Below are 21,394 nucleotides of genomic sequence, written 5' to 3' on the forward strand. Positions count from 1 at the left end.
GGAGTGGGGCAAGTGGAGGGTGGGGAAGGGTTTGTAGGGTGAGATACAATTCCATGTGGCACAGGATTGTGTGGAAAGTAAGACATGAAAATACCTGAGAGCGATGCAGGAGTGTGATCAGTCTAAAGGTCTTGGGTTAATGACATCAGCATGCATAATGTGAGACATGAGATGCTGCACCAACAATCAGTGCAGTCCTGTAGCCATCTATTGTGAGCTACAAACATGGTTGACACAGTGTGGCTAAGTAGAACAAGCAGCATGGTTTGAAAGGCGACACATGAAACACAGGAAAGAAGAGTAAGGGCGGACACTGAGAATAGTAATATGTTAGAAAATGATAACAAAGGAAAACAGCACTGGGTTACAGGATGGAAGAAAAGCCTTCAGGAAAAATCAAACAATGAAAAATCCAGGGTGGAATAATGACAATATTATGAAAAGGATAGTTACTATTCACCATGTATGGAAGATGCTGTGTCACAGATGGATACAACAAAAAAGCTGTCTAACCAAGCTTTCAGCTAAACAGGCCTATATGAGAATCAGACAACAGACACAAGCGCATGCGCACGCACACACACACACACACACACACACACACACACAAACACACACACACACACACACACACACACATACAAGTGCAACTCGTCCACACTGGACCACAGTCTGCCAAGGCCAGACTGTGAGTAACAGAGCATGATGGATAAGCAAACTGGCTGGTGGAGGTAAACAAGAGGTTGGAGACAAGAGGGGGAGGAGTAACAGGGTAGGGGTGGGAACAGTAAAGTGTTGTTTTGGCGTGTATAGAGGAACAAAGTGGGGAGAGTGTAGGGCAGCCACGTGCAGTTGGGTGGTTAGTAGTTAGATGAAGAGGAGGAAGGGGGGGTGGGGGAGCAGTGCAAAAGGACAGAAGTAAAAAGACTGTGGGTGCATTCATGGAATAGAGAAGTGTGTAGTGCTGGAATGGGTACAGGGAAGGAAGTAGGTGGGCAAAGACAATGATTAACGAATGCTGAGACTAGGAGGATTACGGGAACACAGGATATGTTGTAGGGAGAGTTCTCCAATGTGCAGTTCAGAAATGCTGGTGATGGTAGGAAGGATCCAGTTGGCACAGGCTGTAAAGCAGTCACTGAAATGAAGAATGTTTTGTTGGGCAGTGTCTCAGCAACTGGGTGGACTGTTTCTTGGTTACAGTTTGTTCATGCCCATGTAAAATGCAGCCCGGAGGTTACAGCTTGGCTTGTGGATCATATTACTGGTTTCATGTATGGACCTGCCTTTGGTGGGATAAAAGTTGCTTATGATTGGACTGGAGTAGGTGATGGTGGGAGGATGTATGGGGCATGTCTTTCATCTATGTCTATTGTAGGGATATGAACCATGAGGCAAGGGTTTTGGAGCAGGGATTGTGAAGGGATGGATAAAGATATTGAGTAGATTCAGTGGGTGGTGGAATACCACTATGGTAGAGGTGGGAAAAATCAAGACACATTAATAGAATCTGTCAATCTGGAGAAAGCATTTGGTTATGACAAATGGTGCAAGCTGTTTGAAATTCTGAGGAAAATAGGGGTAAGCTATAGGGAAAGATAAGTAATATATAATGAGAACAAGAGCCAAGAGGGAACAATAAGACAGGAAGACCAAGAACAAAGTGCTTGCATTAAAAAGGGTGTAAAAAGGGGATATACTTTTTCATTCCTGCTGTTCAGTCTAAACATTGAAAAAGCACTGACAGAAATGAAAGCAAGGCTCAAGAGTAGGACTAAAATTCTGGGTGGAAGTATGTCAATGATAAGATGCATTAATAATGTTGCTATCTTCAGTGAAAGTGAAGAAGAATTACAGGATGTGTTGAATGAATGAATACTCTAATGAACTCAAAATATGAATGAGAGTAAATAAAAGAAATGTAAAAATAATGAGAAATAGCAGAAATGAGAACAGTGAGGAACTTATATCAGAATCAGTGATTGTGATATAGATGAAATTAAGAAATTGTACTGCCTAGGCAGCAATATAACCCTTGACAGACAGAGCAAGGAGGACAGCACTGCCAACAGGGGCATTCCTGGTCAAGAGAAGTCTACCAGTATCAAACATATTTCTTAATTTTAAGAAGAAATTGTGTGGTGGTGAAACATGACCTGCAGGAAATCCAGATAAAAAGAGAGTCAAAGCATTTGAGGTGTGGTGCAACAGAAGAATGCTGAGAATTAAGTGGACTGATATGGTAAGAAATGAGGAGGTCCTCTAGAGAAAGCTGTAAGAGATTAGGGAGTAACTTGCATGGTACTAGAGGGAGCTGTAGAGAATAAAAACTCTAGAGGAAGACAGAGATTGGAGTACATCCAGAAAATAGTTGCTAAGGATATAGGCTGCAAGTGCTACTCTGAAATGAAGAGGTTGGTTACTTTTAGAAATGTACTTATATGTTTTGTATTGTCATTGATGGGTACAACATTTTGTTTCCTCCCTTACCACTAGACAAAGGTAAAATTATATGTAATTCACATCACAAAAACCACTGCAAGGACAACTGAAACCACAAGAGCACAAGTCCATCAACTTTGATTGTGAGAAAATCAGTTATTTTTATATCTCTGAAACCATTTAGTTCACAGGTTTTCAAACTATGTGATGTGTCTCTGAGGTGTGTCATGGTGATACAGAAGGGGCATCACAATGGTTTTATAAAAATAACTATTAAGTTTATTTGCTTTCTGAGTAACAACATGTGTGATAGTAGTGGTATGTACTGAACAAGCAAGTAAGTGCTGTTCCTATGGTAACATGGTAGATGGCACTCTGGTACGTAGAAAGAAAAAGTGTAGTGATATGGATATAAATAATATTTTCCATCCTCTTCACATAGTTTTAGAAGAGAGAGACTTTCAGTTGAGTGATGGATTGAATTCTGTATTTGCATATCACTTAAGTGGACTCAGTGATTACTTTCTGAAGCACTTTACAGAAGTTGTTCAGCACAACTGGATCAAAGATGCTTTCAGCATAGAGCTCTCCTACAGACATGCATTAATGTATGTCAGCAAGAAATTGGTCAACACTTACCACTGAAGAAGATGTTTCTTCAGATTCCACAGAGAAATCAAAGTTTCTTTCCTCATCACTGCTTGAGTTTTGGAGCTTAGTGAAACATGAGTATCTGCAATTATGTAACAAGGCCCTATGAGTTTTGATACCTTTTGCAACATGCTATTTTTTCAGCATTGGCAGCCATCAATGAGAAATACAGATCACAAATGAAAGTGGAGAAAAGAGACATGAGTCACAATTTCCAGACATGTGCCAAGATTTGAAGAACTTATGATGAAGAAGTAAGCTCATTCTTCCCACTGATTTCATTGCAAAGATAAGATGTCATAACATTAAATTTTGATTAAAATGGTTTATCTCAACAGATACTAAATAATTATTCCTTTCTGGAAACTGAAGTTTATTTAACCCACACTTAGAGTTCGATGTCATGTGCAAAAGGAGCTACATGTGTTTCTGTTCAGGTCAAGGGAGTCATGGAACCAAAAAGTTAGAAAACCACTGATATAGTTTATTATACTGATATTTTGTGTAGAGCTAACTATTAAATTTAAATAAAATGTTGTTTCATATTAGTGAAACCCAGTGAGTGGTCAGGTGACAAGTAACTTTAAAATCTTGTTTTTGTCCTGTTTTGGAAATCACTGTACTATAGGTTGTGCAGTTTCACAATACTTGAGCCCAAATTATGTTATATAGATAAAAACAGTATTTATTTTGATTTAAATGTATTTACAATAGTTGAATAATATAGTCACAATTTGAATCTGAGTCCTAAACCTTTTGAATCACTATGTTTCTCCGTTCATGTTCAGAATTTCTGCATCAGTTCTTAAAGCAAAGATGAGATTCAGTGGATGTTACATACTTCCCAGTATCCTTTGCCTTAGGAGCTTTTATTATTGCGTCATCTTCATAAGAATATTTAAGGAACTGAACACTAATAGTCTATTTCTTTCAGAAATAGAATGTACTGATAACCACACCACTTGACAGTTCTTATGGTACTCAGTGATTGTAAATGTCATCACTTTCCACCTTCCTTGATTATTTGCCAGAGGAAAAGTTTCTTCCAAACTAGGGAAGAAGATAGACACAATAAAAAACACACAAACACACACACAAATTTCAAGCTTTCACAGCCTAAGGTTGCTTCATCAGGAAAGAGGGAAGAAGAGGGAAAGACGAAAGGATGTGGGTTTTAAGGGAGAGGGTAAGGACTCATTCCAATCCCGGGAGCGGAAAGACTTACCTTAGGGGGAAAAAAGGACAGGTATACACTCACATACACACACATATCCATCCACACATATACAGACACAAGCAGACATATGTGTGTTTGTGTCTGTATATGTGCTTGTGTCTGTATATGTGCAGATGGATATGTGTGTGTGTGTGTGTGTGTGTGTGTGTGTGTGTGTGTGTGTGTGTGTACCTGTCCTTTTTTCCCCCTAAGGTAAGTCTTTCTGCTCCTGGGACTGGAATGACTCCTTACCCTCTCCCTTAAAACCACATCCTTGCATCTTTCCCTCTCCTTCACTTTTTCCTGATGAAGCAACCATGGGTTGCGAAGGCTTGAATTTTGTGTGTGTGTTTGTGTTTGTTTGTGTGTCTATCAACATACCAACATTTTCGTTTGGCAAGTTGCATTATCTTTGTTTTTTGATATATTTTTTCCACGTGGAATATTTCCCTCTATTATATTCATATCATTAATTTGAACCAAACAATTACGTTTATATATTATATAGAAAGAAAAATATATTAAAAAAAGATGCTGTGACTTACCAAATGGGAAAGTGCTGTTAGATAGACACAATCAAAAACACACAAACACACACAAATATCAAGCTTTCACAGCCTACAGTTGCTTCATCAGGAAAGAGGGAAGGAGTTTAATGAGAGCCCATTTGCTGAAAACCACTTAATGATTTTCTGAAAAACATCATTTACAATCTCACCAGTTAATTAGTTAGATGACCAAAGACTTTTGTGGCAGCATAATTTACCCCATTCTGAGCCAAAGTTAGACTTAACCGTGAGTAGTGGAGATCATCCATTCTCCTAGTTTTGCAGCCATGTACACTGCTATTATTTTGAATTCATTTGGATTGTTAATAACAAATTTCATAAGTGAATATATATATTGTGAGGCTACAGTGAAGATCTATAGCTCTTTAAATAAGTGTCTGCAAGATGATATTGGATGAGATCCAGCAATTATTCTGATTACACACTTTTGTGCAATGAACACTCTTTTACTCAATGATGAGTTATCCCAGAATATGATGCCACATGAAAGCAGAGAATGAAAATAGGCATGGTAAGCTAATTTACTGAGACGTATATCGCCAAAATTTGTAATGACCCTAATAGCATAAGTAGCTGAACTCAAACATTTCAGCAGTTCCTCAGTGTATTTTTCCAGTTCAACCCCTCATCAATGCATACACCTAGAAATTTTGAATATTCTACCTTAGCTACCGATTTCTGATCGAAGTCTAAATTCATTAATGGTGTCATTCCATTTACTGTGTGGAACTGTATGTACTGTGTTTTGTCGAAGTTTAATGAGAGCCCATTTGCAGAGAACCACTTAATGGTTTTCTGAAAAACATCATTTACAATCTCACGAGTTAATTCTTGCCTGTTGGGTGTGATAGCTATACTTGTATCATCGGCAAAAAGTATCAGCTTTGCATCTTTGTGAATATAGAATGGCAAGTCATTAATATATATTAAGAACAGCAGAGGATCCAAGACCAAACCTTGTGGCACCCCATTCTTGATTGTGCCCCAGTTTGAGAATATTATGTGAACTGCTTATTTCAGCTTTCTGCACTCCTTCAGTCAGGTATGATTTAAACCATTTGAGCACTGTCCCATTCATACCACAGTACTTGAGCTTATCTAGAAGTATTGCATGATTTACACAATTGAAAGTCTTTGAGAGATCACAAAAAATCCCAACGGGTGACTTCCGGTTACACAGAGCATTGAATATTTGATTAGTGAAAGTATATATATAGCATTCTCCATTGAAAAACCCTTGTGGAAACCAAACTGACATTTTGTAAAAACTTCATTTTAACAAAGGTGTGAAGCTATTCTACAACACATTACTTTTTCTAGAATTTTGGATAAGACAGTCAGAAGAGAGACTGGGTGGTAGTTGTTGAGTTCAGACATATCCCCTTTTTTATGCCATAGTTCAACAATGCCATACTTTAGTCTATCTGGGAAAATAACCTGCTTCAGAGAGCTATTACATATGTGGCTAAGAATACCACTTATTTCTTGGAAGCAAGCTTTTATTATCCTGCTGGAAATGTCATCAATTCCATGTCAGCTTTTATTCTTGAGAGAGTTTATTATCTTCCTAATTTCCGAAGGAGGGATGGGTGGAATTTCAATTGTATCAAATGGTGTGGGTAAGGCCTCTTCCATTAACTGCCTTGCTTCTTCTAATGAACATTTAGATCCTGTTTTCTCTACAACATTTAAAAAATGATTATTCAAAATGTTTTCGACTTCCAGCTTGTTATTTGTGAAGTTTCCATTAACTTTGATAGTAATGCTGTCATCCTGTACTCTTGGTTGCCCTGTCTCCCTTGTAACAATATTCGAAATTGTTTTGATTTTGTTATCAGAGGTATTAATCTCAGACATGATGCACATGCTTTTGCACTTTATAATAACCTTTCTTAATATAGAACAGTAGTTTTATAATATTTGGCTGTTTATGGGTCATTACTCTTTTTTATTGTTAGATACAGTTTCCCCCAGAATTTTACGAAAGTCTGGAGACACTTGTGTTCCAGCCGTTTCAAATACATGTTATTTTAAAGCAGAGCTTAAGGATGAGCATGGGATACTGCACCCATTTATTGTTTGTGTAGGCGAAACTGGAAGGGAGATAATGCGTCGATGCTGGCAAGTGTTCAGAGCAACCTTCCAAGAATAATTAAATATGGCCCAGAAGCTCCGTGGCCAGCTGCAAAGAGTAATGTAGCATTGTATTGTTAAAAAACAAATGGAGAGACTCGAGATAGTGACTGTTTATTAGACAATGAACTGCTGTTGAGAGTATGTGGACTGGATGTGAATAGTCAGCCACGATAAAAGCTTATGTATTAATTGTGTTCAAAAATGTGTAACTAACTGATTCTGGGGGCCCGGTACTGTGTGGGCTTACATCATAAAGTTTAGTTTTTTTTTTTTTGTACAAAGTGGAAATAAATATGTTCTGGTGCATTGAGTGATATTCTAAGAGTAATATATTTTTAAATAACAAGAGATAGAGCGAGAGAGTGAAAATTTCCCCTTCCTAGCAGTGAAATCTTTGGAGAAGCGTCCGGTGCTAGCAGAAGACATTGGCGCTGCAAGAAAGCAGAACTAGCATTCTTCAACAAGTAAGTCCATGAAAATGCTTAACATTATATCGGGCCACCACAAGAATGTGGCAACCATAAATAAAAGACCTGAGAAAGAAGGGGAAATATTAAAGAAGTTTTAAGAAAAAGAAAAAAATAGTTGGGAGCTGCCATAGCAACCGATAACAGTGAGGCTGGAGAGCAATTCAATGATACTTATCCAGAAATATCATGTTGATAAATGGTGAAATGATTAAGGGAATCAAGAAAATCACACAACACTGCAATTAGTCTAAAATTGCCACCGCCACCGTCTACAAACGCTGATGCCGCCACCCACCAACGCCATCACCATCATACACCAACGCCGCCGCCACCGCCACACACCAAAGCCGACATCGCATCACACTAATGCTGATGCAGACGTCCACAAATTGAAAAATGTATGTAATGTTACATTTGATGTGTTTGAACGAGAATTAACTACACTAAAAACCAATGTTCTGAAACAAGATAAGTTGCTCCCCCTAGTACAGGTGCAAATTTCAGAGGTCAAATCATGGGTGGAAACTGTAGAACAGAACTTCAAAGAAAAGTTAAGGACTGCAGAGCTTATACATTTGAATGGCTTAGAAGAAAAAGTAGAGGAATTAATAGCATGAAAGGTTGAAGAGAAATTAAGTGTTGATATCTCTTTGCCTATAGTAACTTCCGATTTAGATAACACCAAGTAAGACTTAGAAATGTTGAGGGAAGAATTCAAGCCTATGCAGGAGAAACTAGAGAAAGGCACAGTTTCCCAAAATATCATATTAAATAAGGACATGATAACTGATTTGCAATGAGGATCAAATTAAGGCTTGTCAAGACAGTTTCCCAAACTCAAACCAGATGGGGAGGTACACCCCACCCATTTCTTAAAATGGTTTAATCCATCCGTACCAGGACCTTATCATATTCAATCAATAGTACACCAAAAAACCCTATATTTAGTAGATCCTGTGACAGGAGAGGAAAAGGGAATGTATAATGTTAAGGAATAAAATGATATGTACAAAACCCCCAAGGACGTTGACATTCTGTGTCAACAGATGGAGTGGCGTCCGCCGGTTCCTGAGTTGGGTTTGGTGTTGCTTCCACATTAGTTTTCCTACACCAAACTCCCTTCAAATCTTCGACTATCTTGTAATCTATTTATAGCCCTTAAGCTATCCTATCATATTAGTATTAAAAGAGACCAGTTATGACTGCACGATTATGACTAATTTAAGGAGTCACAATAAACAGTAACCTCTAAGCATGAGATAAAACTAACAGGGTAACATTCTAACAAGAGATATAATATGATGGTGCTGTTTAGGAAGGATGATACCTAGATGACATAAGATGTGTATGAAATATAAAGTGAAGTGACTAACTAAATAACTATTTGATTATAGTGTATATAATTTCTATTTTCATAGAATGTTTTACATTTTTTTTGCAAAGTGTGATGTGATTGGGGAGGGTTTATATGTAATTTTGAAAGGGGTGGGTAGCATAGGCACAGACACGATCTACACACCACGCCCTTCATACAACCCTCACAAACAAGTGTGACTGGTTCTTCATCATTTGCCGCTCCATAGGAGTTGTTAAGATCTTTTCTTTGGGGACTTCAAAGGTGACGGTGAGAATGTCTGTCCTGCAGGAGACGCCGAACATCATACCTCCTCCAGCTTCTGACTTAAGTACCAGCGAAGTGGGGATCCTGGGGAAGGGGGGTGGGAAGGGTTTCCTGTTGTTGGGGCTGTCTTCTCTCTTTCTTCGATCTTAGTAACCAATTCTTTTTTCTTTCCCTTTCTTACTTCACTTAAGAGTACTAATCTATCTTTCCCTCTGTCCACATTCATATACTTCTATTGCTGAAGTCCTTCTCTTTTCCATGATTTCCAAAAATCTTCAACTAAGAACCTTAGTGGGCTGAAGAATCAGGATGCACGATCACACTTCCACACTCAAACAATTGAATACAAAGATGCAGACAAATAATGCACAGGGAGATGTAACAACCGTCACAGATAAGGGGGGGGGGGGGAGGGAGGTAGTGCTCAGGAAGGGCTCAAGCACATGTGCTAATTAATGATGGTTACACATCTCAAGTGAAATGTTATAGTAAGCTTAAGCTAAAGGAACAAGGGGGAACGAAGTGTATATCCACCTGTGTTCATAGCTATAGTACTACAAAGTAATATGAACAGAGATAAAAAGAAATAGATATTAAGCCAGAGGTATCAAGTCAAATACATTTCTAATGAATAATAGGACTGAAACTTCCTGGCAGATTAAAACTGTGTGCCCGACCGAGACTCGAACTCAGGACCTTTGCCTTTCGCGGGCAAGTGCTCTACCAACTGAGCTACCGAAGCACGACTCACGGCCGGTACTCACAGCTTTACTTCTGCCAGTATCCGTCTCCTACCTTCCAAACTTTACAGAAGCTCTTCTGCGAAACTTGCAGAACTAGCACTCCTGAAAGAAAGGATATTGCGGAGACATGGCTTAGCCACAGCGTGGGGGATGTTTCCAGAATGAGATTTTCACTCTGCAGCGGAGTGTGCGCTGATATGAAACTTCCTGGCAGATTAAAACTGTGTGCCCGACCGAGACTCGAACTCAGGACCTTTGCCTTTCGCGGGCAAGTGCTCTACCAACTGAGCTACCGAAGCACGACTCACGGCCGGTACTCACAGCTTTACTTCTGCCAGTATCCGTCTCCTACCTTCCAAACTTTACAGAAGCTCTTCTGCGAAACTTGCAGAACTAGCACTCCTGAAAGAAAGGATATTGCGGAGACATGGCTTAGCCACAGCGTGGGGGATGTTTCCAGAATGAGATTTTCACTCTGCAGCGGAGTGTGCGCTGATATGAAACTTCCTGGCAGATTAAAACTGTGTGCCCGACCGAGACTCGAACTCGGGACCTTTGCCTTTCGCGGGCAAGTGCTCTACCAACTGAGCTACCGAAGCACGACTCACGGCCGGTACTCACAGCTTTACTTCTGCCAGTATCCGTCTCCTACCTTCCAAACTTTACAGAAGCTCTTCTGCGAAACTTGCAGAACTAGCACTCCTGAAAGAAAGGATATTGCGGAGACATGGCTTAGCCACAGCCTGGGGGATGTTTCCAGAATGAGATTTTCACTCTGCAGCGGAGTGTGCGCTGATATGAAACTTCCTGGCAGATTAAAACTGTGTGCCCGACCGAGACTCGAACTCGGGACCTTTGCCTTTCGCGGGCAAGTGCTCTACCAACTGAGCTACCGAAGCACGACTCACGGCCGGTACTCACAGCTTTACTTCTGCCAGTATCCGTCTCCTACCTTCCAAACTTTACAGAAGCTCTTCTGCGAAACTTGCAGAACTAGCACTCCTGAAAGAAAGGATATTGCGGAGACATGGCTTAGCCACAGCCTGGGGGATGTTTCCAGAATGAGATTTTCACTCTGCAGCGGAGTGTGCGCTGATATGAAACTTCCTGGCAGATTAAAACTGTGTGCCCGACCGAGACTCGAACTCAGGACCTTTGCCTTTCGCGGGCAAGTGCTCTATCAACTGAGCTACCGAAGCACGACTCACGGCCGGTACTCACAGCTTTACTTCTGCCAGTATCCGTCTCCTACCTTCCAAACTTTACAGAAGCTCTTCTGCGAAACTTGCAGAACTAGCACTCCTGAAAGAAAGGATATTGCGGAGACATGGCTTAGCCACAGCGTGGGGGATGTTTCCAGAATGAGATTTTCACTCTGCAGCGGAGTGTTCGCTGATATGAAACTTCCTGGCAGATTAAAACTGTGTGCCCGACCGAGACTCGAACTCAGGACCTTTGCCTTTCGCGGGCAAGTGCTCTACCAACTGAGCTACCGAAGCACGACTCACGGCCGGTACTCACAGCTTTACTTCTGCCAGTATCCGTCTCCTACCTTCCAAACTTTACAGAAGCTCTTCTGCGAAACTGGCAGAACTAGCACTCCTGAAAGAAAGGATATTGCGGAGACATGGCTTAGCCACAGCGTGGGGGATGTTTCCAGAATGAGATTTTCACTCTGCAGCGGAGTGTGCGCTGATATGAAACTTCCTGGCAGATTAAAACTGTGTGCCCGACCGAGACTCGAACTCGGGACCTTTGCCTTTCGCGGGCAAGTGCTCTACCAACTGAGCTACCGAAGCACGACTCACGGCCGGTACTCACAGCTTTACTTCTGCCAGTATCCGTCTCCTACCTTCCAAACTTTACAGAAGCTCTTCTGCGAAACTTGCAGAACTAGCACTCCTGAAAGAAAGGATATTGCGGAGACATGGCTTAGCCACAGCCTGGGGGATGTTTCCAGAATGAGATTTTCACTCTGCAGCGGAGTGTGCGCTGATATGAAACTTCCTGGCAGATTAAAACTGTGTGCCCGACCGAGACTCGAACTCGGGACCTTTGCCTTTCGCGGGCAAGTGCTCTACCAACTGAGCTACCGAAGCACGACTCACGGCCGGTACTCACAGCTTTACTTCTGCCAGTATCCGTCTCCTACCTTCCAAACTTTACTGAAGCTCTTCTGCGAAACTTGCAGAACTAGCACTCCTGAAAGAAAGGATATTGTGGAGACATGGCTTAGCCACAGCGTGGGGGATGTTTCCAGAATGAGATTTTCACTCTGCAGCGGAGTGTGCGCTGATATGAAACTTCCTGGCAGATTAAAACTGTGTGCCCGACCGAGACTCGAACTCGGGACCTTTGCCTTTTGCGGGCAAGTGCTCTACCAACTGAGCTACCGAAGCACGACTCACGGCCGGTACTCACAGCTTTACTTCTGCCAGTATCCGTGTCCTACCTTCCAAACTTTACAGAAGCTCTTCTGCGAAACTTGCAGAACTAGCACTCCTGAAAGAAAGGATATTGCGGAGACATGGCTTAGCCACAGCCTGGGGGATGTTTCCAGAATGAGATTTTCACTCTGCAGCGGAGTGTGCACTGATATGAAACTTCCTGGCAGATTAAAACTGTGTGCCCGACCGAGACTCGAACTCGGGACCTTTGCCTTTCGCGGGCAAGTGCTCTACCAACTGAGCTACCGAAGCACGACTCACGGCCAGTACTCACAGCTTTACTTCTGCCAGTATCCGTCTCCTACCTTCCAAACTTTACAGAAGCTCTTCTGCGAAACTTGCAGAACTAGCACTCCTGAAAGAAAGGATATTGCGGAGACATGGCTTAGCCACAGCCTGGGGGATGTTTCCAGAATGAGATTTTCACTCTGCAGCGGAGTGTGCGCTGATATGAAACTTCCTGGCAGATTAAAACTGTGTGCCCGACCGAGACTCGAACTCGGGACCTTTGCCTTTCACGGGCAAGTGCTCTACCAACTGAGCTACCGAAGCACGACTCACGGCCGGTACTCACAGCTTTACTTCTGAACTTGCCCACGAAAGGCAAAGGTCCCGAGTTCGAGTCTCGGTCGGGCACACAGTTTTAATCTGCCAGGAAGTTTCATATCAGCGCACACTCCGCTGCAGAGTGAAAATCTCATTCTGGAAATAATAGGATTGTATAGACTGAATAGCCCGAAGAAAAGAAATAAAGTTACAACCATGGACAAAACATATTTATTTATTAAGGCTACATAATTGAGATGTAAGCAATAAAAAGCAAAGAATTTAAGCAGGTAGGCTGAAGGACTCAGGAGGAGGAAAGAAGAGGTAGACAGAAATTTTACCAGGAAATTTTAAATAAAATAGTGTGCAGAGGAGTACGAAGGAGGCAAGACTATGAATCATTGTTAGAGAAGATAGGGAGGGCGCATCCGATACAGATGAAATGAGAGAAAGAGAGGCAGGTAGGCAGACCCAAAGGAGGCTGACCTATACTGTGCGGGCAGGGGCACCAAAAAGGGGATTGACTGGTACCATAGTTCAGTATAAATGGAAGGGGCATACCTACCCAAGGATGAGGAAGAAGATGTTCTCATAGTATCAACGCTTACGTAGATTGGAACCCAAAGGGAAAGGGGGGTATAGTGACCTGAGATTGTAGTGGAAAGTTTCACCTGGTAAATTTGAATTCTAAAATTTTTAAAATAGAAAAGATGAGTCCTGCACGAGAAGATAGAAAAAAGAGAAAACCTTCAGTACAACTATTAGTTTATCATACTACTATTCTATGAAAGATATTACCAACAGCTTAATGAAATACCAGAGATGGAAGAGAGTTTTGTACCTAATGTTTTTATGGAGTACAAAGTAACAAGATTATTAAAATATATGTTGAGTGTAAAATAATGAGTATTCGAGCTAAGGGGAGGGATATGTAGTGCCACCAGAGTTTTACGAAAATCTGGAGTTACTTGTGTTCCAGCCATTTCGAACACTCATTATTGTAATGCAGGGTGTAAGAATGAGCATGGGATACTGCACCCATTTATTGTTTGTGCAGGCGAAACTGGAAGGTGATAATTCATCAGCACTGACAAGTGTTCAGCGTGACCTGCCAAGAATAATTTAATACGGTCTGGAAGCTCTGCGGCTGGCTGGAAAGAGTAATGTAGCATTGTATTGTTAGAAAGCAAATGGAGAGGCTCGAGATAGCAACTGTTTATTAGACATTGAACTGCTGTTGAGAGTTCATGGACTGGACGTGGGTAGTCAGCCACATAAAAGCTTATGTGTTGTTTGTGTTCAAAAATGTGTAATTAACTGATTCTGGGTGCCCGGTAATGTGTGGGCTTACATCATAAAGTTTAGTTGTTCTTTTGTAAAAGTGAAAATAAATATGTTCTAGTGCATTGAATGATATTCCAAGAGTAGCGTATTTTTAAATAAGAAGAGAGAGAGCAAGAGAGTGAAAATTTCCCCTTCCTAGCAGTGAAATCTTCGTGGGGAAGCGTCCGGTGCTAGCAGAAGACAACGGCACTGTGAGATAGCAGAACCAGCATTCTGCATATTTTCATATTTTCATTCGTTGCTTTCTTACGGAATCATCTTTTGGGGCAATTCATCACTAAGAAAGAAGGTATTTATTGCACAAAAACGTGTTATCAGAATAATGTCTGGGGCTCATCCAAGATCATCTTGTAGACAATTATTTAAAGAATTAGGGATATTGCCAGTAGCTTCACAATATATATACAGCCTAATGAAATTTGTTGTTGGTAACCCAGATCACTTCAGAATCAATAGCACAGTCCACAGCTACAATACTAGGAGACAGGGTGACCTTCACTACCGTTCATTGAATTTGACATTGGCACAAAAGGGGGTGAATTATAGTGCCACAAAGATTTTTGGTCAATTGCCAAACAATATCAAAAGTCTGACAGATAACCAATCGGCATTCAAAAGTAAGTTAAGGGAATTCCTGAATGACAACTCCTTCTACTCCATAGATGAATTTTTAGACATAGGCCAAAGAAATACAGTAAGCATTAACAATTGTACCGTATATAAGACTAACAATGATTATTTGGGATAAATGAATCTTGTGTACTTTGACACATTCCACATCATTACGAAAGAATCGTGTTCATGATCCATGGAACAAGTAATATAACTACCTAACTAACTAACTAACTAACTAACTCTATTGGTCTCCTTCTATGAGTGAATGTAAGTTTTAAATCACAGAAGACATGAAATGAATGAAAATTTGAGAAAGCACGATATGTAAAACAATGACCTTCAACTGTCACTATCCAGAGATTATGGAAACACTGTAATGTATCCCAAACAACATGTAGCATTCCATAACTTCTGGCGTTTATGCCACAGCTTGAAAGCTGACAGAAATATACAGTAGTAATGACAATTTTCAAAATTATAGGTAATCAGATGACCTCTAATAATTGTAGGCATCCTTCCAATGCTATAAGATATTTTTGATAAGTTAGCTCATAAAATAATAATGAGCCATTTTTTGGTTAATGATCTTTCAACAATAGTTCAATTTAGCATCTATAGGCTTCACTGCAGAGAAAAAAAAGTAATATATATTATCACAAATTCTATTCTGGTAGTACCACAGAAGAAGAAATACCCAACTGACATTGCCTGTGATCTGCATCTGCAGCCATACAAGCCACTGTGAAGGGCATGGCAGAGGCAACTTCCAGTTGTACCAGTAATTAGAGCTTCTTCCCATTCTATTCATATATGGAACACAGGAGGTAGATGATATTGCTAAGGACTTTGATTGTGTAGATCATAAATATCTACCTAGGAAAATAAAATGGTATGGTAGGAAAGGCTACACATCTTAGCTAAAAATATAATAAAATAAAATAAATTAAAAACAGGAATAAAATTAATTAGGCGCAAAGAAATTTTAAAGTTTGATGGTTGGCCCACTCCTACTTCTGACTTACATAAATGATTTGTCATAGAGATTGGAGGAGTCTTCAAACAGTTTAATGTCTGATGATGTAAATACATTGATAAAGGGCCAAATACATTCATACCAAAGACAGCTACGAGACTAATGAAATAGGGTTACAACTGGTTCAGAGTGCAGAATTTAGCCCTTAATCCTACAAAAACCAAAAGCTAGCAATCTGATATGCAGCATTTAGGTGCCTATGTGATATGCTAATACAAATTTCGTCGTTAGGCAATCTTATTGTCAGTACAGAAAAAAACCATTCCTACAGATAAAAAATGGTGTGAGTATATGGTAAGTACTGAATGTGGTGAATAACTGAAACTTTTCCACTGTAGATAACTCAATGGATGTGCACATGCAGCTTACTGGCATCTTGTGAATCATTGGCGTGTGGTCCACGGGACCATCATACCAATAGGCCCACAGACATTTAGCTGCAGTGCAATGATTGAAGAGTGAGAGGTGACATTATGATATCAGGACAGCTGTGTGGTATGAATAGGCATATTCCAGCAACATTTATGCAGGTTCCCCCACGTCACAAATATCTTGAGGAATGTACAGATCCTTGCCTGGTATCACCAGATTCATAATTTGACACCAAGAGAATGCGTCTGGGATGTGATAGGAAGAAGTTTACTTTCAATCCAGCCTCCAACCAGCAATCTTCATGAATTGACATAGCATGTGTTTCAGAAATTGCTCAAGATAACATTCAGAGGCTACTTGCTTCCATGTCACAACATATTCAAAACTTTATTTGATCCTTGAAAGTCACACTGCATGTTGACACTGATGATGGTCAGTCAATTCTGAATGGAATTAAAGTTCTCATTTAATACTTGTTATGTGATGAACATTTCCTTTACCACTTCCCATCCCCCTATCCTATCCCAAAGCAGCCTGATGCTGGGCGTAACAAGCCTCATCTGGCTATCATCTACTCTCTGTGTCCTCCACCACACAGTGCTGACTCCCCCCCCCCTCCCCCGTCCCCCTCCTGCGCCCCTCTGCCCACCCATTCCCTGCTACACCTATCTATTTTCTATCCCACTCTGAACTGCTGCAACTTGCATTCAATGCACATGTAGTTCTGGCCAGAGTGGCCAGAGACAGAGGTCATGTATGCATGCTGTGTGTTCCTTGTGTGAATGAGTGTATTTTATTTTCTGGAGAAGGCTTTGGTCAAAAGCTCAAGTCAAATAGTCTTTTTGTTGTGCCTACTTGCAACTCAACATGCATCTTCATGGTGAGTTGCAATCTGTCCTTTTCATAATATTGCTCACATCCACACAAAGTTTGATAAAAATTGGACAGTCACTTCATGGTATAACACTTTTCATTACCATCAGTATAGCAAATGTATCAATGAAACTAATCAGTTTTTGAAAATATAATGTAATTGGATAGATAAAAAATTCGATCATCAAGCGGTGGAGAGCACACATATAAAAGATGTTACATATGCAAGTTTTGGAGCCACTGACTCCTTCTTCTGACAGAAGGGCTGAAAGGGAAGGAAGAGGGGTGAAGGAAAAGGAGTAGAGTCACCCAGAACCCCAGGTCTGGGGAGACGTACCAGACAGGATGAGAAGGAAGAACTGAAAAGATGGTTGTCAAGTTCAGTAGATGGCGTTAAGAAATATCTCAAACCAGTCATTGAAAATGAGTTCAGTAACATGAAGTTTGATTGCAGGGGAATGCAATGGACAAGTTTTGGAAACTTGTTTTCAAATCTCATCCAGTGCAATTACCAAAAATGTCTTACCTTCTCATCCCATATATGTGCATGTACAGGTTGTTGACACATGGTTGACAATATATGGAGCTTTTGGTCTGGCTGTGAGTCATGCTTGGGTAGTCAAATGGTAAGGAGACCAACCACAGTAAATGGGAAATCCGCCTTCAAGTGATAGTCCTGCACACATTTTCATTGTCACCATTCCATTATACGGCTGATGGTTGTCCATATTAACAACTGTGAATACATTTAATGTACAGAAAAAGTAAGGGTCATGAGAGGGTGCTGTATGGGACACCACATGTGACCAGTTCCCAGTTGGATCATGCCCGATAATTTACATTTCTCTTTCCTATTGACATCCTTTTGAATCATTTTGCAGAATTTCCCATTACACCGCAATATTATATTTTTTATTTAAAAGGATATTGTGATTAACACAGTTAAATTACATTGCTAGATGACAAAATGTACCAGTAGCCTGTAATTTATAGTCTAATGAAATAAGTATATTCTTGCTGTATATGTAGGTAGCTTTTCTTAGCAAAACCATTTAGAAACTTTGACAATATATTATTTATTTATAATGATTAAGAAGTCAGTTTATATTACCTTTTTTAAAAATTTTCAAGACTGCAGACAAAATGAAAGTGGATGGAAATTTTGCAGTATTTCTTTATCTTATTTCTGAAACAAAAGATTGACATCAACATAATTCATCAAATTAGGAATTATTCCACTGAAAATCATTGGTTACACAAAAAAATTAAAATATTACTAAACTCAGAAGCAACTCTTGAATTAACTTTGTTGATATTTTATCATAACCACTTGATTTCTTTTATATTAAAGATTTTATGGTGGACATTACTTCAAGTGGTGTTGTGAGGGTAATTTCATGTTACTGAACTCATTTTCAATGACTGGTTTGAGATATTTCTTAACGCCATCTACTGAACTTGACAACCATCTTTTCAGTAACAGTTATGAAATGCTTATTAAAAGGTTTTTCAACACTGCATACATCTGTTACCAATGTATCTGTTACTCTTAATGTTATTAGCTCCTCTTCCTGTTTGGTTCCCCCATCTTCTCCTTCAAGATGTACCATATTCTCTTTACTTTCTTATCTGAGGTTATTCTCTTTATCTTGTCATTCATTTGCTTCAGTGTTCATATTAATAAGTTTAATATTTTGCAATATGTCTTATAATGAGCTACAGCATCAGCTTCTGAGCTATTTCTGACTGACAGATAAGAGTTTCCTTTTTGTTTTTTGTAACACCTTCATTCCTTGAGTCCTTCATGGCTTTTATGCAGACTATGGTTAGTTTTGCGGGAAATCAAAATTAAAATAGGTTATGGACTTTATTAATTAAAATATTGTATTTTTCATTCATGCAATGAGCACTGTATAACTCACTTAGTTCATGTGTTTGGGGACTGTCCTAAACAATGAAGGTTTAGCTTACTGTGTTGATACACTGCTTCATTTGTGTGCTATCTAATGATCACAATTTAAATTTGTCAAAATTTATTTGAGATTGAAGAGGCTATAAATGATCATCCAATGAAGCCCCAGAAAATCTGTTACTTTGGAAAGTTTTTATTTGTTATTAATTTAGTAAAGCAGCCTGTCTAATCTAAAAAACACAAGTTTAGAATATGAGCTACAACACTGATTTGCTTGTACGTGTCTAGCTGCTGTCCAGTACCTCTGTGACGTGCTGAACAATTAGCTTACAAATGGCTCTGAGCACTACGGGACTTAACTTCTGAGGTCATCAGTCCCCTATAACTTAGAACTACTTAAACCTAACTAACCTAAGGACACCACACACATACATGCCTGAGGCAGGCTTTGAACCTGCAACTGTTGCAGTCATGTGGTTCCAGACTGAAGCTCCTAGAACCACTCGGCCACACCAGCTGGCAATTAGCTTTGCTCATTCCATTATTTATGCTGAAGAAGAACCTTCAGAACTGTGGTATGAGTCTACAGATGTGTATAGTCTGCAAACCATTGGTGAAATGCATAGTAGAAGCAAGATATACTTTAATGTAGTGAAGCAGATGCTAGAAATTGCATTAAAACAAATGATAGAGGCAAGATATATATTACAGTATTGAGGCAGATGTTAGAAATTACATTAGTAACTATTGTCAAAACGTGATAAAATGTTTGTACTTACTCAAGCAAAACTTATTGTAGAAAAGTAGACAGCATTGCCTTTTTAAGAAAGAAGTTGCTGCTCCTTCAGTTAGCTGCTGTTTATCTCCTACTGCTAGATTGACCATATGTATGTATATCACAGAGCAACAGGTACCTTGAATTCTATAGTAACAGATGCCTGTTATGAGTTCTGTACCTGAGAGGCAAAAGGGCATAAGTTCAGTTAGTTCAATTTCTGTAGTTTCCGCTTTAGGCAAAGACTTGGCTTTGATTGTGGAATTTTTGATAAGTAATGTATTCAGTTGTTATCACCCATCTATATAGGATGCTGTACTGAGAATATTATTTATAGATCCAATGAGCACACAATAAAGTTTTTAAGTAATAGAATGATAGAAAATTTTAGAATTGTTCTGAAGTATTAGTTTCTTTTCTTGTTGCTGTAAAATGACCACAAGAACTTGAATTACCAGTATGACTGACAAAATGCTTACTTGAGAAATGCTCAAGTTTCTAGTAATTTCTTGAAATGGTTTCATTACTTCACACATTTTTGAACATTTATTCAATATTCAGTGAAGATCATTGTAATTGGTTTGGAACATAAATATAAAATTAAATTAGCAGATTGATTGATTTATTGATCCATCTTTGAGCATTCTTCATGCAATTGATGTTGTCATTTTACATACATTATATAATTACAAAATAAGTCACACATTTTTAACATTCTGAATGAGTAAATATGTTTTATACTGCACAAGTTTAGTAGTCGTTAAACATAAATGTGTCATGCAAAATGACAAAAGGAGATACTGTATGTGTAACACAATACACATGCTAAGAAAAACATTTTAACAAATATAAATGAGACAGGCTTAATACATGTTAACCATTGGGGAAATTGCATTATGTAAATAAAGCACAACAGCATGGTACAATAACATTTTCAGAAGAACTTATGTAATAGGGTGGTCATGTCATACAGCAGTTAACTATTGAGTAAAAATACATTATGTAAATAAAGCACAACCACATGATACAATAACATTTTCAGAAGTCCAGAATGAGATTTTCACTCTGCAGCAGAGTGTGCACTGATATGAAACTTCCTGGCAGATTAAAACTGTGGGCCGGGCTGACTCAAACTCGGGACGCGAAAGGCAAAGGTCCCGAGTTCGAGTCTCGGCCCAGCACACAGTTTTAATCTGCCAGGAAGTTTCATATCAGTGCACACTCCACTGCAGAGTGAAAATCTCATTCTGGAAATGTCCCCCAGGCTGTGGCTAGGCCATGTCTCCACAATAACCTTTCTTTCAGGAGTGCTAGTTCTGCAGGTTCACAGGAGAGCCTCTGTAAAGTTTCAAAGGTAGGAGACGAGGTACTGGCAGAAGTATAGCTGTGAGGACAGGGCGTGAGTAATGCTTGGGTAGCTCAGTTGGTAGAGCACTTGCCCGCAAAAGGCAAAGGTCCCGAGTTCGAGTCTCGGCCTGGCATACAGTTTTAATCTGCCAGGAAGTTTCATTTTCAGAAGTGCTCATGTAATATGGTGGTCATGTCATACAGCAGTTTTAATAGATTAGATCATTTTTATTACATACTTTAAATTGTTCTATTGTGTAGAATGCTTTTTGTCCAAGCCAC

The 21,394-nt window shown here is 39.6% G+C and overlaps 8 non-coding genes across 8 annotated transcripts; 1 reads left to right on the forward strand and 7 right to left on the reverse strand.

Moving 5' to 3' along the window:
* Positions 1 to 10,373: 10,373 nt before the first annotated feature.
* Trnas-cga (transfer RNA serine (anticodon CGA)) lies at positions 10,374 to 10,448 on the reverse strand. The gene has a single exon. It is a non-coding gene; the product is annotated as a tRNA-Ser (tRNA).
* Positions 10,449 to 10,673: 225 nt separating this feature from the next.
* Positions 10,674 to 10,748, reverse strand: Trnas-cga (transfer RNA serine (anticodon CGA)). The gene has a single exon. It is a non-coding gene; the product is annotated as a tRNA-Ser (tRNA).
* An 825-nt stretch (positions 10,749 to 11,573) lies between these two features.
* Trnas-cga (transfer RNA serine (anticodon CGA)) lies at positions 11,574 to 11,648 on the reverse strand. The gene has a single exon. It is a non-coding gene; the product is annotated as a tRNA-Ser (tRNA).
* A 225-nt stretch (positions 11,649 to 11,873) lies between these two features.
* Positions 11,874 to 11,948, reverse strand: Trnas-cga (transfer RNA serine (anticodon CGA)). The gene has a single exon. It is a non-coding gene; the product is annotated as a tRNA-Ser (tRNA).
* Positions 11,949 to 12,173: 225 nt separating this feature from the next.
* On the reverse strand, positions 12,174 to 12,248 carry Trnal-caa (transfer RNA leucine (anticodon CAA)). The gene has a single exon. It is a non-coding gene; the product is annotated as a tRNA-Leu (tRNA).
* Positions 12,249 to 12,473: 225 nt separating this feature from the next.
* Positions 12,474 to 12,548, reverse strand: Trnas-cga (transfer RNA serine (anticodon CGA)). Its single transcript has one exon. It is a non-coding gene; the product is annotated as a tRNA-Ser (tRNA).
* A 225-nt stretch (positions 12,549 to 12,773) lies between these two features.
* Positions 12,774 to 12,848, reverse strand: Trnas-uga (transfer RNA serine (anticodon UGA)). The gene has a single exon. It is a non-coding gene; the product is annotated as a tRNA-Ser (tRNA).
* Positions 12,849 to 21,172: 8,324 nt separating this feature from the next.
* Trnal-caa (transfer RNA leucine (anticodon CAA)) lies at positions 21,173 to 21,247 on the forward strand. The gene has a single exon. It is a non-coding gene; the product is annotated as a tRNA-Leu (tRNA).
* The last annotated feature ends 147 nt before the right edge of the window (positions 21,248 to 21,394 follow it).

The sequence above is a fragment of the Schistocerca gregaria genome, chromosome 4, assembly GCF_023897955.1.
Source record: "Schistocerca gregaria isolate iqSchGreg1 chromosome 4, iqSchGreg1.2, whole genome shotgun sequence".
Taxonomy (NCBI): Eukaryota; Metazoa; Arthropoda; class Insecta; order Orthoptera; family Acrididae; genus Schistocerca; species Schistocerca gregaria.